This window comes from Misgurnus anguillicaudatus, chromosome 21 (genome assembly GCF_027580225.2).
Source record: "Misgurnus anguillicaudatus chromosome 21, ASM2758022v2, whole genome shotgun sequence".
NCBI lineage: Eukaryota > Metazoa > Chordata > Actinopteri > Cypriniformes > Cobitidae > Misgurnus > Misgurnus anguillicaudatus.
Genome location: NC_073357.2, coordinates 22544452 through 22558885, shown reverse-complemented (window position 1 = coordinate 22558885; position 14434 = coordinate 22544452). Strand labels below are relative to the sequence as shown.

Sequence of the window (14434 nt, the reverse complement as noted above, 5' to 3'; positions counted from 1 at the left end):
TCTGTTTGACTGAAACATGGTAGCAACCTCATGACTTCTCGCAGTTAAATTAAACGGTTCCTCCGGGTTTTGTTTACACCTGTCAACCCCGTACCTCTGGCCGAGGTGGAGGGCTTGCGATACTTTGTAATGAGAAGTGGAAAGTCTCTCCCATAACTATGCCTCTGTATGAATCATTTGAATCCACTTTTTTAAAAATTAATGGACCCGTTCCCACTATTATAGCTAATGTCTATCGTCCACCCAGGAGCAATTCAAATTTTTTAAACGATTTTTCTGTATTTTTAACACTGCATTGTTCTGCATCTCAACATGTTATTATATTGGGCGATTTTAATATACACATAGATAATGTGAATGACACTCTTACCAGAGATTTCATATCATGCCTTGACAGTTTTGGAATACAACAATTTGTTGATTTTCCGACCCACTGTAAAGGCCACACTCTCGACCTTATCTGCTGTTCTGGTGTAACCCCTTCTAACTGTCTCGCATTGGACTTGCCCATATCAGATCACAAGTTAATATCATTCAGTGTTAACTTAATGGTAGAAAAAAACAATATGGGTCGTTCCATCTCTTTTCGGAACGTCAAGAACATCGACTTAATAGCGCTTTTTAATGAGCTTGACAATTCTATCATGAGAGATGTATTTTGTACTCCAGATGACTTAGTTTCCTACTATAACGAGGGACTACATAATGTGTTTGATAAGCTTGCACCTCTAAAAACTCGGACTGTATATTTCTCTCATTCTGCACCTTGGTTTACACCTGAACTGAGAGAACTAAAAACTAAAGGACGTCGCCTGGAACGTCTATGCATTAAAACTGGTCTTACTGTTCATAAAGAGATGTATGCAGATCACATGCTATCCTACAAGAATGCTCTCTTGACAGCTAAATCTAATTATTATTCTGTTATAATTAGATCAGATGAAGGGAACACTAGATCTCTGTTTACAACAGTAAATAATATCCTACGGCCTCCTGATAGCCTTCCTTCCCACCTATACTCTAATGACTTATGTAATAAATTTATGACTTTTTTATAACTAAAATTGACAATATCCATCAACAATTGGCTCCCCAAAATAGCCTGGTATGCGATCTCCCGTTTCTGCTAAACCATGATTCACCTCTCTCTTTATTTTGTAGCTTTGAACTCCCGACTGTCGAAGAAATATCACGTTTCATGCGACAATCTAAGTCTTCCACTTGTCAGTTAGACCCACTCCCTACTCACTTAGTTAAAGCCTGCTTAGCCACTCTATCTGGTATAGTAACTGATATTATTCATTTTTCTTTGACTTCTGGGGTTGTTCCTTCATCTTTTAAAGTCGTTGTTATAACTCCAAGACTTAAGAAACCGGGTGCTGATCCTAATAATTTTTCAAATTTTTGCCCAATCTCCAATCTACCTTTCCTCTCAAAAGTCTTGGAAAGGGTTGTTGCATCTCAGGTTCACGCCCATCTCTAAAAGAATAGTCTGTTCGAAAAATTCCAGTCTGGTTTTCGACCACTGCATAGTACAGAGACCGCCATGGTAAAAGTCGTTAATGATCTACTGATAGCAGTTGATTCTGGACTGATGCCACATCTTGTTTCAATGAACTTGCAGCATATTGAGGCAGGGACTTTCTTTTAATTTGTACTAACAGATCACAAATTAAATAGTGCGTATTTGCGTACTAACAATGTTGGAAATTTGTTACATAGTTATCTAATTTACTGCAACATAAGGGAGTTCTTGTTCAACATCGGTAAGATAAATAATGTGTGTTGTTAGCAGTGATGAAACACTCAAGATTTCTCAAGGTTTAAGATTTCAATACTTTACTCGCGAATTGTTTGATAAGTTTTGTTTGCGCCCACCCTTAAAGCGCGATTCACATTTTAAGGCTTCAGACAGCTTGTTAGTACACGCAAATGGTAACTTGGTCTTTTTTCTTGCACATGAGTTGACATTAAAAACAAATTTCTCAAAATGCTCTGATGAAAGTTTTTTACACATGAAATTCGATTTTATTGTTTAATACTGTTGTCTGAGGTCTACTTATGATGTTCGCGTGTTTTTTACATTGAAAAACATCAAAAGCAATAAGTAGTAGGCTATTTTGTAACATGGATTAGTGGCTCTTTAAAGAAATGGTTAGTTTGAAGGGGCGGGCCGCATTGAAGACCTGGACATAAACGGCCACTGCTATAATTGGATTATGTTGATTATGGGAACTCAGGCCCTTGGAGGAGAAATTAATGAAAATGGCGAGCTTTTCACAGACTTTTGTGCTTTTAATGACCTAGTTATTGGTGGCAGTGTATTCCAGCATAAAGACATCCACAAAGAACCTGGATCTCACCAGACGGAAACACCAAAAACCAGATAGACTACATCACAATCTCTAGGAAATGGAGAAGAAGCCTACAAGACACAAGATCCCAACGAGGGGCAGATGTAGCCTCAGACCATCACTTGGTGATTGGAACTATCAAAGTCAAGCTACGAGCCTTCAGAGACATAGCCAATCGACCTCACATCAAGTTTAACACCCAGTGGCTGAAAGAGAAAGACTACAGAGACACCTTTTCAGCCTCTCTGAGAAACAGATTTGAAGCCTTGAATTTTGGAAGAACACTGGAGCTCCCTAAGAGACACATTGACAGACACGTGCCAAGAAGTGCTGGGCAAAAGAGAATGGACAAACAAGGAATGGCTCTCTAATGACACATGGCAACTGATAAAGAGCAGAAAAGACATCAAACAACAGATCAACAGCAACAAGAACGAAGAGGAAAAGAAAGTTCTTTGAGATATATTTACCCAAATAAACAAGAAAGTTAAGAATAGTGCCAGAAAAGAGGCTCTTTTATGATGCACTAGCAACGGAGGCAGAACAGGCAGCAGAAAGAGGGACCTCAGTACTCTGTATAAGGTCACTAAGACTCTCTCAACTAAGAAGACAAATGTGGGTAGGAAGAGTATCAGCAGACTGGAAAAAAGGACACATGGTAAAACTTTCCAAAAAGGAGATCTAGGATCCTGCAAGAACTGGCGCGGCATCATGCTACTTTCAGTACCGAGCAAAGTACTGACCCGCATTATTCTTGACCGGCTGAAAGACGCAGTGGAAGAAAAACTTAGGCCAGAACAAGCCGGCTTCAGGAAAGACCAGTCATGTACAGATCAGATAGCAACACTCAGAATCATTATCGAACAATCCTTGTAGTGGCAGTCACCATTGTACCTTAACTTCATTGACTTTTGTCAAGCGTTTGATAGTGTGGACAGGGAAACCATCTGGCAGCTCCTCCACCATTATGGAATCCCTCAAAGTTTCATCACCCTGATCCAGCAACTTTATGAAGGCGCTACATGCCAAATTATCCATAACGGCAAATTGACAGAGGAATTTGAGGAAAAGGAGTCCGGCAAGGATGCATGCTCTCCCCAATGATCTTTCTGTTAGTGGTCGACTGGGTGATGCATCAGACAACTAAAACAGAAAAAACCAGAAATCCAGTGGTCCCAACTCAATTTCTTGAAGACTTGGACTTTGCAGACGACTTGTGCCTAATGTCCCAGAAATGCCAACATATGCAACAGAAAACCGATAATCTAGCTCACAAAGCATCCAAGACTGGACTGCAGATCAATTTAGAGAAGACTGTTATCATGACCCTGTTAAAAAAGCAGCAAAAGCCAATCACCCTTGGAGACAGCGAGCTGAAAGAAGTCACTTATTTCACCTACCTGGGCAGCATCGTATCTGCAAGAGGTGGTTCTGACGAGGACATCAAAGCCAGAATTGGGAAAGCTAGATACGCCTTTATTACCTTGAGACCAGTCTGGAGGTCAACAGCCCTATCTGTCTGTAACAAATTACGAATTTTCAACAGCAATGTTAAATCTGTCCTCCTATATGGCTCAGAGACCTGGAGAGTCACCAACACCCTAACCAACAAACTCCAAGTATTCGTCAACTGCTGCCTTCACAACATACTGAAGATCAGGTGGACAGACAAACTAAAAAAACACTGATTTGTGGCAGCGGACAAACCAAGATCCCATCAAGCAGCAGACTGCCAGGCGTAAATGGCGATGGATAGTGGAATCTTTGCAGGCTTAGGTGGAATCTTGGTCGCCCTAAGACCACCTGGAGATGATCCTGCGAAGAGGAAATGAAGAAGTGCAACCTGTCGTGGGGTGAACTGAAAAAGGCTGTCCAGAATAGACTGCGTTGGAGAGCTGTTGTTGAGGCCCTTTGTTCCACGGGGAATCCAAGGAGATAATGAAAAAAAAATGATGCTATGATTGGATAGCTTCATTCCCCATCATTACATGTGGGGAAATGTTTTAAAAACAGTAATGTGTAAAAATAGCAGCTGAACACATATATGTTTGAGCCACAAAAGGTTCTGGGTGCTAAAGATGATGCACAAAAATGACAATACATATGGTAAAGTAGAAACAAAACTTTAAACTTGATGTGACTAAATTACCGTATACAACACAGTTAGCGCGCATCAGAATCTAAACTGATAAGTCCTTATCACTAACTTTGCCTATTTCTATTGTGCTTGTGAGGTTGCTCTTACATACACATAACGTTACATACTACAGTTATATGATAAAAAGTTGGACCTTTCAAACGCAACTTGCCTAAATTACCGTATACAACACAGTAAGCGGGCATCAGAATCTAAATTGCCGCTGGTAAGTCCTTCGTTTTCACTAACTTTGTATATTTCTATCATTATATTACAGTTGTATTTTTAAGTGTTGTACCTTTATTAATCGTTTAATGTTTTTAGTAAATTAAAACAGTCCTACATGTTACAACAGGACAAACATTTTTACAATAGGACATATCAAGCGATCTCTTCTAACAAAGCAATAGTGAAACGCAGTAACCTAAATAAAGTCAAATGTTTTACTTTTACTGTGTGTACTGCTGTGTCATTTTTGTTAGATCCAATATTAGTGGTGATTTTAATTAAAGTCTCTCTGCAAATCCAGCATTGACTTGTGGCTTCTTTACAAATTAATCTGCGATACACAAAGTAAACACTCCCCACACGAGCTGGGACTTCTTTAAAAACAAACTTTAACCACGGATTCCTAATGTTATGTTCCAAGCCTCAGAGTTAAGGTTATCCAGCGTCTGTGTTCTTCCAAGATGTTCTTCCACAACCGAACACTCCGTTTCCATGGGTACTCATAACAGATCACCGGGTTAAAATAAAACTCTCTCAGGAGAAATGTATTTAAAAATCATTTTGGTTACATTTGGCAATCTTTAAAGACATGTTTACTGATTGTTGAGACACTGCATACAAAAGTGGTCATTGTATTTCATTGTAAGCAACCGTTGCATTTCAAGGTAAGAATGAAACTACAATGATTGCATGTCTTAAAAGAAATAAATCTTAATTTTTTTATGTATTTTAACGAAAATGTGAGAACCTCGATGACGATGTGGTCGAGCAACGCGACTTGAACCGAAAACATGTTCGGGACGTGTCCGGCGGAACTGGCATGAATGGCCACCCTACTCTTGAGGGAAGCATTATAGTTAATTATAATTTATGGGTTGAATACTCCACTAGGGGAAAACTTGAGGAGTAGTATAAAATACCAGATTATTGTCTTTTCTGGTTGTATTTCTGCTATTTTTTCTCTCTGTTTCCACGTTTTTCTGCTGTTATTGCTTCACAAGCACTGGTCTGATTGTTCTCACCTGCTACTAATTTTCATCCTGGCAACTTCAGTGACAGTTGACTAAGGCTACATTTCCACGTACATGGTTATTTTGAAAAACAGAGACATTTACCTTCGTTCACATCCCTCGTTTACACTTAAAGGTATATTTCACCTCTGAAACCGATTCTTTCTCAAAAATCCGGCCACAGTGGATATTTTGAAAACCTTCGTTTGCACGCTTGCATGTATACTGAGACAAACTGATGTTTAGGCGGACAAAGTCACAGTATGCGCCAGAGATCGCACCTACATCAAAAATGCGACCTATGTTTACATGTTACTGCTACTCTGAAACACTTCCATGATCACATTTATGTTCGTGCACACTCATTTCGTGTGTTTGTATTTGCAAATATAGCTGCTCCATTATGTCGAAGTCAGCAGTTTTACGCGTATTCGACTTCATGCGGCGCTGCAAGAACCGACTGGCAGATGATGTCAACGTACAGCGAGAGCAAGTTGAGAAATCACATGTAGAGGTCTAATTTCGAATCGCTTTCGTGGTACTTTGACATCATCGGACACTTACTGCAACAACTCCTCTCTCCAACACGAAGAACCAGTCCGCGTCACCACCAGGGCCGCCGGTGATTGGCTAACGTGGGCTCTTGACGGCAGATATGCACGGGTACGTGAAAATTAACACTTTTCTGAAAACTGACATGTGTGCACGATATTATTTTTGAAACTGGAGAGGTTGAAATGTCCATTTATGAAAATAGCCGCCTATGTGTAGGCCTAATTTTTGGAAAAGGCCAGGGGGAAATGGCTTGCATCTGCATTTTCAGCAAAATACCACGCCATTGCATGGTTTCATTCAGTCTGACATAGCCACAAGACTAGAGGCACGTCCTATAAACAAAGCTTAGTATAGTTCTGGACATCCGAAACTAAAAGAGGGACTGCAGAGGTCAGAGAGAGAAAAATGTGCTGACAATTACAAAATATTTTTTAAAGAAAGGTAACTTAACGTTATATATAATTTATTAACAGAGCTTCCTTTAACGCAATGTTAGCGTCAGTTATAGCCAACTGCTAACAGTACATTATGGTCAATTCAATAGGTTACTTTTATCACTGCTAAAGATGAGAAGGATATAATTTTTGTCCAAGATATAGATCTTGAATTTGTAGTCACTTGCCAGCATTCTCCTGTCAGCACATATTGCTAGTGGACTTATACACATGTGAGACTGTCAAAACCAGACTAAAGTCTCAAATCTAAGTGTGAGATTTGTGAGAAGTGTGAGCATCGCAGTTTGATTTCAAACATCTATATAAGGGGTATAAATATAAAAAACAATGCATGAAGTGAACATCAAACAATATTTTCCATAAAAATCTACCTATTAAAGTTGTGTCCTTTCTATCAACTCCGTCAGATTTTTTTTATAAAGCTATTTAAATCAGGAAATTCAGGTCAGCTATATCCTCGAGGACCCCTTTTCATCTCCCTGCCTGTGGTGAATGCAGCACTACCACACATTCTCTGTTATGTTTACATTTTTTATATATTTTAGACAAACAATGTCAATATTCCTATGGTCACAGCTGCACCATGTCAACACCATCTTTCTGTTAAGATACTTTTTTTAAACCACAGTGGATTGAATTTAAGCATTTTAGTGAGGTTATTGGGACAGCTAGAAACTGAGGAAAAAGTACCTAGCTGCAGTGTACAATAAATGTTTTGGAGGGAAAATACATGCCCTTATGTCAACTCCGTCAGACGTCAAATCCGTCAGGTTCTATGTCTGACGGAGTTGACCTGTAAGCTGATGGAGTTAACAAATCCACCAATAACCTTTTAATGTGCGATTATAATATTATTTGTGAATATAGTGAAGGATTAAACCGTTATTTCAGGGTTTTATTTACACATAAATGCACATATAGCATGCATTACATTGTTTAACCATATGCATCTGACTTGTAAAGAATGGGCAGGCAGTGGTCTGCTTGTTATTGTGTAACATGTAACTTTATAGTTTTGAGTACAGTGAACTCATTGTCATGTTTAAGAAACCAGTCTGAGATGATTTGCGCTTTATGACATGGCACGTTATCCTGCTGGAAGTAGCCATCAGAGGATGGGCACACTGTGGTCATAAAGGGATGAACATGGTCAGAAACAATACACGATGCTCAGTTGGTACTAATGGGCCCAAAGTGTGCCAAGAAAATATCCCCCACACCATTATACCACCACCAGCAGCCTGAACCGTTGATACAAGGCAGGATGGATTCATGCTTTCATGTTGTTGACGCCAAATTCTGACTCTACCATCTGAATGTTGCAGCAGAAATCAAGACTCATCAGACCAGGCAACGTTTTTCCAATCTTCTATTGTCCAATTTTGGTGAGCTTGTGTGAGTTTTAGCCTTAGTTTCCTCTTTTTAGCTGTCAGGAGTGGCACCCGGTGTGGTCTTCTGCTGCTGTAGCCCATCCACCTCAAGGTTCGACGTGTTGTGCATTCAGAGATGCTCACTCTTCTGCATAACTCGGTTGTAGCAAGTGGTTATTTGAGTTACTGTTTCCTTTCTATCAGCTCGAACCAGGCTGGGCATTCTTTTCTGACCTTTGGCATCAACAAAGCATTTGCTCCCACAAAACTGCCACTCACTGGATATTTTCTCTTTTTTGGACCATTCTCTGTAAACCCTTGACATGGTTGTGTGTGAAATTCCCAGTAGATCAGCAGTTTCTGAAATACTCAGACCAGCCCGTCTGGCACCAACAACCATGCCACATTCAAAGTCACTTAAATTACCTTTCTTCCCCATTCTGACGCTCGATTAGAACTGCAGCAGATCGTCTTGACCATGTCTACATGCCTAAATGCATTGCGTTGCTGCCATGTGATTGGTGGCCGGTGATTGTGTATATATATATATATGTATATATATATGATGCAGGGCAATCATACATCCAACACACCCAAACACACATATGTGAAATGAAAACAGAGGCGGAGGAGGGCCCCTGGTTTCCCTTATTGTTCTTTTTTTGATAGTAGGAAACGGTGTATGTGCAATATCTTTATTATAGTTTGCTTTACAGTAAGTTTAATTCTCTAATAACAATGAGTTGTCACGGTAGGAAAATCCATTGTTTTCCTCTGTGTCATGTTTGTGTGGGTGTGTTGTTCACTTACCCCTGCCATGTGCTCGTTAGAGCAATCCCATTCACCTGTGTGTTGATTGTCTCGCTCCAGCTGTTCATCATTACATCATCTCCATATATACTCACCTGACTTTCTGTTCCCTGCCAGATTCTTATGTTTGCTCAGTCCCCGTGTTGCTTGGTTGTTTCGTGTGCTTTGGATTACATGTTTCAGTTGGATGTTTATTGTCGTCGTCGTCTTCGTGTGGATGTTCCGTGTCAGCCTGGATTTCACCAATGCTCACCACTCCACCAACGTCGCACTCAAAACATCAACTTCCACCGTAGTCATCGTCACCATTGCCCACCACAACACCGGACTGGATTACTTCCGCATTGACTCTGAATACTCTCTCTTTGTTTACATTTAATAAACATTGTTTATATTTCACCGGCATTTGCTTCCGCTTCATACGTATCATTACAGAAGAATCTGGCCAACATGGAAGCAGCAGGTGGTCAACCAATCTCCGCGTTGGAGGAGTTTCTCCTGCGATCTCTGGCTCGTATGGATCATCAGGATTTGGTCATCGAAGATATGCGGAAGGCCGTCCAGGCAATGGTGGCGAAAGTTTCCGAGCTCTCTCAGCGATCTCAGGACATCACGCCTCCCACTGCGCCACCCATGCCGCCCGCACCATCTTCACCTCCAGGGGGTAGCTTCATCCCGGAACCGAGACTTCCCATTCCGGAGAAGTACTCTGGTGAGCCCAACTATTGCCGTACTTTTCTCTCTCATTGTTCCTTACATTTCGCCCAACAGCCCCGGTCATTCCTTCTCGAGGAAACGAAGGTGGCATTCACACTCTCACTACTGACAGGCAAGGCTGCCCTCTGGGGGACATCGGTATGGGAGAACAAAGACAGCTGCTGTTCCTCGTTCGCCTCGCTTGCTGAAGAGATGAAGAGGGTGTTCGCTGATTCTCTTCCTCCTCATCGTCCCTATGACTGTGCGATAGATTTACTGCCAGGTTCGTTTCCGCCTAAGGGCAAGTTATACTCTCTGTCCGTTCCGGAGATGGAGGCCATGGAGAAATATATTTCTGATTCTCTGGCAACGGGGTTTATTCGCCCTTCCTCTTCTCCAGCGGGGGCGGGGTTCTTTTTTGTGGGGAAGAAGGACGAATCCTTGCGACCTTGTATTGACTACCGAGGGTTGAACAACATCACGGTAAAGAATACCTATCCTTTACCGTTGATGTCTTCAGCCTTCGAGAGGTTGCAGGGAGCGTCCGTCTTCACTAAATTGGACTTACGTAATGCATATCATTTGGTTCGCATCAGGAAGGGGGATGAATGGAAGACTGCGTTTAACACCCCTCGTGGCCATTTTGAGTATTGCGTGATGCCTTTCAGTCTCACGAACTCGCCGGCAGTCTTCCAAGCACTCGTTAATGACGTGTTGCGAGACATGGTAGATCAGTTCATATATGTTTACCTGGATGACATATTGATTTTTTCTTCGTCTCTCCAGGAACATTTGCAACACGTACGACGAGTGCTTCTGCGGTTGCTAGAGAATGGGCTTTTTGTCAAGGCGGAGAAATGCGTTTTTCATGCACAGTCTGTTTCTTTTTTAGGACACATCATTTCGACTGAAGGTGTTCGCATGGATCCTGAGAAAGTTAAGGCTGTGGTAGATTGGCCATCCCCAGAGTCTCGCAAGGCCCTGCAGAGATTTCTGGGGTTCGCCAATTTTTACCGGCGTTTCATTCGCAATTTCAGCCAACTAGCCACACCTCTGACCGCTTTGACCTCCCCTGGTTTGACGTTCAGGTGGTCAGACGCAGCTGAGGCTGCGTTTGCCAAACTGAAAAGCTGCTTTGTTTCAGCTCCCATTCTCGTTACCCCTGATCGTTCACGTCAATTCATAGTGGAGGTCGACGCGTCAGAGGTGGGGGTAGGAGCAGTGTTGTCCCAGCGCGCATCCTCAGACGGAAAGGTTCATCCTTGCGCGTGTTATTCTCATCGTTTATCTCCTGCGGAAGTTAACTATGACATTGGCAATCGAGAGTTGTTGGCGGTCAAGCTAGCACTGGAAGAATGGCGTCACTGGCTTGAAGGGTCGGGTGTACCTTTCATTGTATGGACGGACCATAAGAATCTCGAATACATTAGAACCGCCAAAAGACTTAACTCCAGGCAGGCTCGATGGGCATTGTTTTTCGGTCGTTTCGATTTTACACTTTCTTACCGGCCGGGTTCCAAAAACATCAAACACGATGCTTTATCCCGTCTTTTTGAGCGTTCCGATCGTACTGCTACTCCCGAGCCCATTTTACCGGAGAAAATCATTATCTCCGCGCTCAGATGGGAGGTCGAATCGAAGGTTTTGACAGCCTTAGAAGGGGTAACGCCCCCGGCTCGCTGCCCACCGAACCGTTTATTTGTGCCGGAAGGGTTACGGTCAGACGTCCTCCAGTGGGGTCATGGTTCCAGTGTTGCTTGTCACCCAGGGGTTAGTAGAACTAGGTTTCTAGTCAAGCAACGATTTTGGTGGCCTGGTATGGCTCGTGACGTCCACGACTTCGTCTTGGCTTGTTCGGTTTGTGCCGTTGGTAAGACTTCCAATCGTCCTCCAGATGGGTTACTTTTACTGCTGTCTGTCCCTTCGAGACCCTGGTCCCACATATCGCTAGATTTCATTACCGCCCTCCCACTCTCTAAGGGTAATACGGTGATTTTGACCGTAGTGGACCGGTTCTCGAAGGCGACTCATTTCATTCTCTTGCCCAAAGTACCATCAGCCAAGGAAACAGCGGTAGCTGTCATTGACCACGTCTTCCGTATACATGGCCTCCCGACAGACGTGGTCTCTGACAGGGGTCCCCAGTTTGTGTCCAAATTTTGGCGAGAGTTCTGCAAATTGCTAGGGGCGACTGTTAGCCTTTCGTCCGGGTTTCATCCACAGAGCAACGGTCAAACCGAGCGAGCCAATCAGGACGTCGAAAGGGTGTTGCGATGTCTGGTTTCCAAGAATCCTTCGTCCTGGTGTCAGCAACTCTCAATTGTGGAGTACGCACACAATTCTCTGCCGGTGTCATCTACGGGCATGTCTCCATTTAAGTGTAGTTTAGGGTACCAACCACCTAATTTTGTCAGTACTGAATCCGAGGTGTCGGTCCCCTCCGCAAACGCACTAGTCCAGAGGTGTCACCGCACCTGGACCAGAGCTCGCAGAGCTCTGCTCCAGGCAAGGTCGCGCACCAAGGCTAAGGCCGATCGCCACCGGTCGAAGCCTCCCCGATACGTCGTCGGTCAAAGAGTGTGGCTTTCAACCCAGAATATTCCGATGCGTTCCGTCTCGAATAAACTTGCTCCCAAATTTATTGGCCCGTTTTCTGTTACCAAGATCATTAATCCGGTAACAGTGCGTCTTAGCCTTCCTCCTGCGTACAGGAGGGTTCACCCCGTCTTTCACGTTTCCAAAATTAAACCGGTGATTTTTTTCCCGTCTTAATCCGCCTGCCCCGGTTCCCCCTCCGCCTCGTATCGTTAATGGGGAGACCACATATTCGGTTAACCGTATTCTGGACTCCAGACGGAGGGGACGCGGATTTCAGTACTTGGTGGATTGGGAAGGTTACGGTCCGGAGGAGAGAAGGTGGGTTCCTGCTCGGGACATACTGGATCACCGCCTTATTGATGATTTCAATCAACAGGTAAAGCAGGCTGGGAACGCCGAGGGGCGTTCCTAGGGGAGGGGGTACTGTCACGGTAGGAAAATCCATTGTTTTCCTCCGTGTCATGTTTGTGTGGGTGTGTTGTTCACTTACCCCTGCCATGTGCTCGTTAGAGCAATCCCATTCACCTGTGTGTTGATTGTCTCGCTCCAGCTGTTCATCATTCCATATATACTCACCTGACTTTCTGTTCCCTGCCAGATTCTTATGTTTGCTCAGTCCCCGTGTTGCTTGGTTGTTTCGTGTGCTTTGGATTACGTGTTTCAGTTGGATGTTTATTGTCGTCGTCGTCTTCGTGTGGATGTTCCGTGTCAGCCTGGATTTCACCACTGCTCACCACTCCACCAACGTCGCACTCAAAACATCAACTTCCACCGTAGTCATCGTCACCGTTGCCCACCACAACACCGGACTGGATTACTTCCGCATTGACTCTGAATACTCTCTCTTTGTTTACATTTAATAAACATTGTTTATATTTCACCGGCATTTGCTTCCGCTTCATACGTATCATTACATGAGTAGTTTTAGTAGTAGTGTTTGAAGAGCACATCTGTTCAATAATCAGCAATGCACACATATTTTTTGTCAACACCATCAGTTTTTTGTCAACACCGTCAGATCTTCCAACAGCGTTGGATGTATTTTTTTGTCAATCTTTTGGGGGAAAATATATTCTTTCTTCAGTTTATGTTGTTTTTGTAATAAAGGACCATCTGATCTACCATCTCTTATGTTTTATTTACTTAAGGAAATTGTTTTTACAATATTGAAGTTAAAATCAATGTTTGAAAATGCTAATATTTAGAAATCTGAGTTTTCAGAATAGTGTGGAATCACAACCTAAGTTTATATATTGTATTTTTTTACATATCAGAGTAACTAAACACTATTACAATATACTTGAGAACATTAGATTCTGGTTGGATTGAAAGAATTTAAATTTTATACTTTTTAGTGTGTCTGATGGAGTTGACACAAATCCAGTTCTGAAGGGAAACATGTTTATTTTTTTAAAATGTGTTTTTATTTAGAACCTGTTCCTTTACATGGTTAAATAAGACCTTTCTCTGCAGAAACATATAACTTTAATTGATAGTGTATTTTAAAAAACAGTTTTTTAAAACCTGTTTTGTCCAGACTCTCAAGAATCAGTGATACAGTATATATATAATAAAATCAGCAAAATGATAAATCGGTCATGTTAGCATTTTACAATCCTAAATGTAATCTTCTGTCACCTTAAGTAACTTTCAGTTGCCATGTATTTTGAGATGTCAGGATCTGTGTGTTTGTCAGTTTGCTCTCAGATTTAATGCGAGATTCATCATGCATAACTGCTGCTAAAGTAAATAAGGCGAAGGGGTGCTGTCCAGCGTTTCAAGAGTTTTAAACTGCTACCTCTACAGCTGAAGGGCTTCACTGTTTTGACAAATGGCAATAAAAACATTTAGTGTGTCTGCTAGTATTGTTATACGGTATGTTCCTGTCTGAATTAGCACAGTGTATAGTAGTGGATTTTTGTTTCTGCATTACCAGTACAGCATTAAATGACTTGATCGGTACTCACTAAATTTGGCAATCTTATGAACCGATCTTTCTGTTTACTTTTGTTTTCATAGGGCTCCTGAATTTGGCTGCAATTAGAGACTTTTTTACGCAGTGCAAGCATTTTTACAACCTGCGTTGCTCATGTGCATTTTCTATGAGGACGTGCTCTGGTCCTAACAGTTAAACGCGTCTTCACATCCCCATCAAACAGCGTATACAACACATATCTCATATCTCAAAGTTTATTATTTGCATAAGTTTTAAAGATTTGAC

General features: G+C 42.2%; 1 pseudogene; it reads left to right on the top strand.

Annotated features, from left to right (window-relative positions):
• Window positions 1–2228: 2228 nt before the first annotated feature.
• LOC141352821 (uncharacterized) lies at window positions 2229–4293 on the top strand (annotated as a pseudogene).
• The last annotated feature ends 10141 nt before the right edge of the window (window positions 4294–14434 follow it).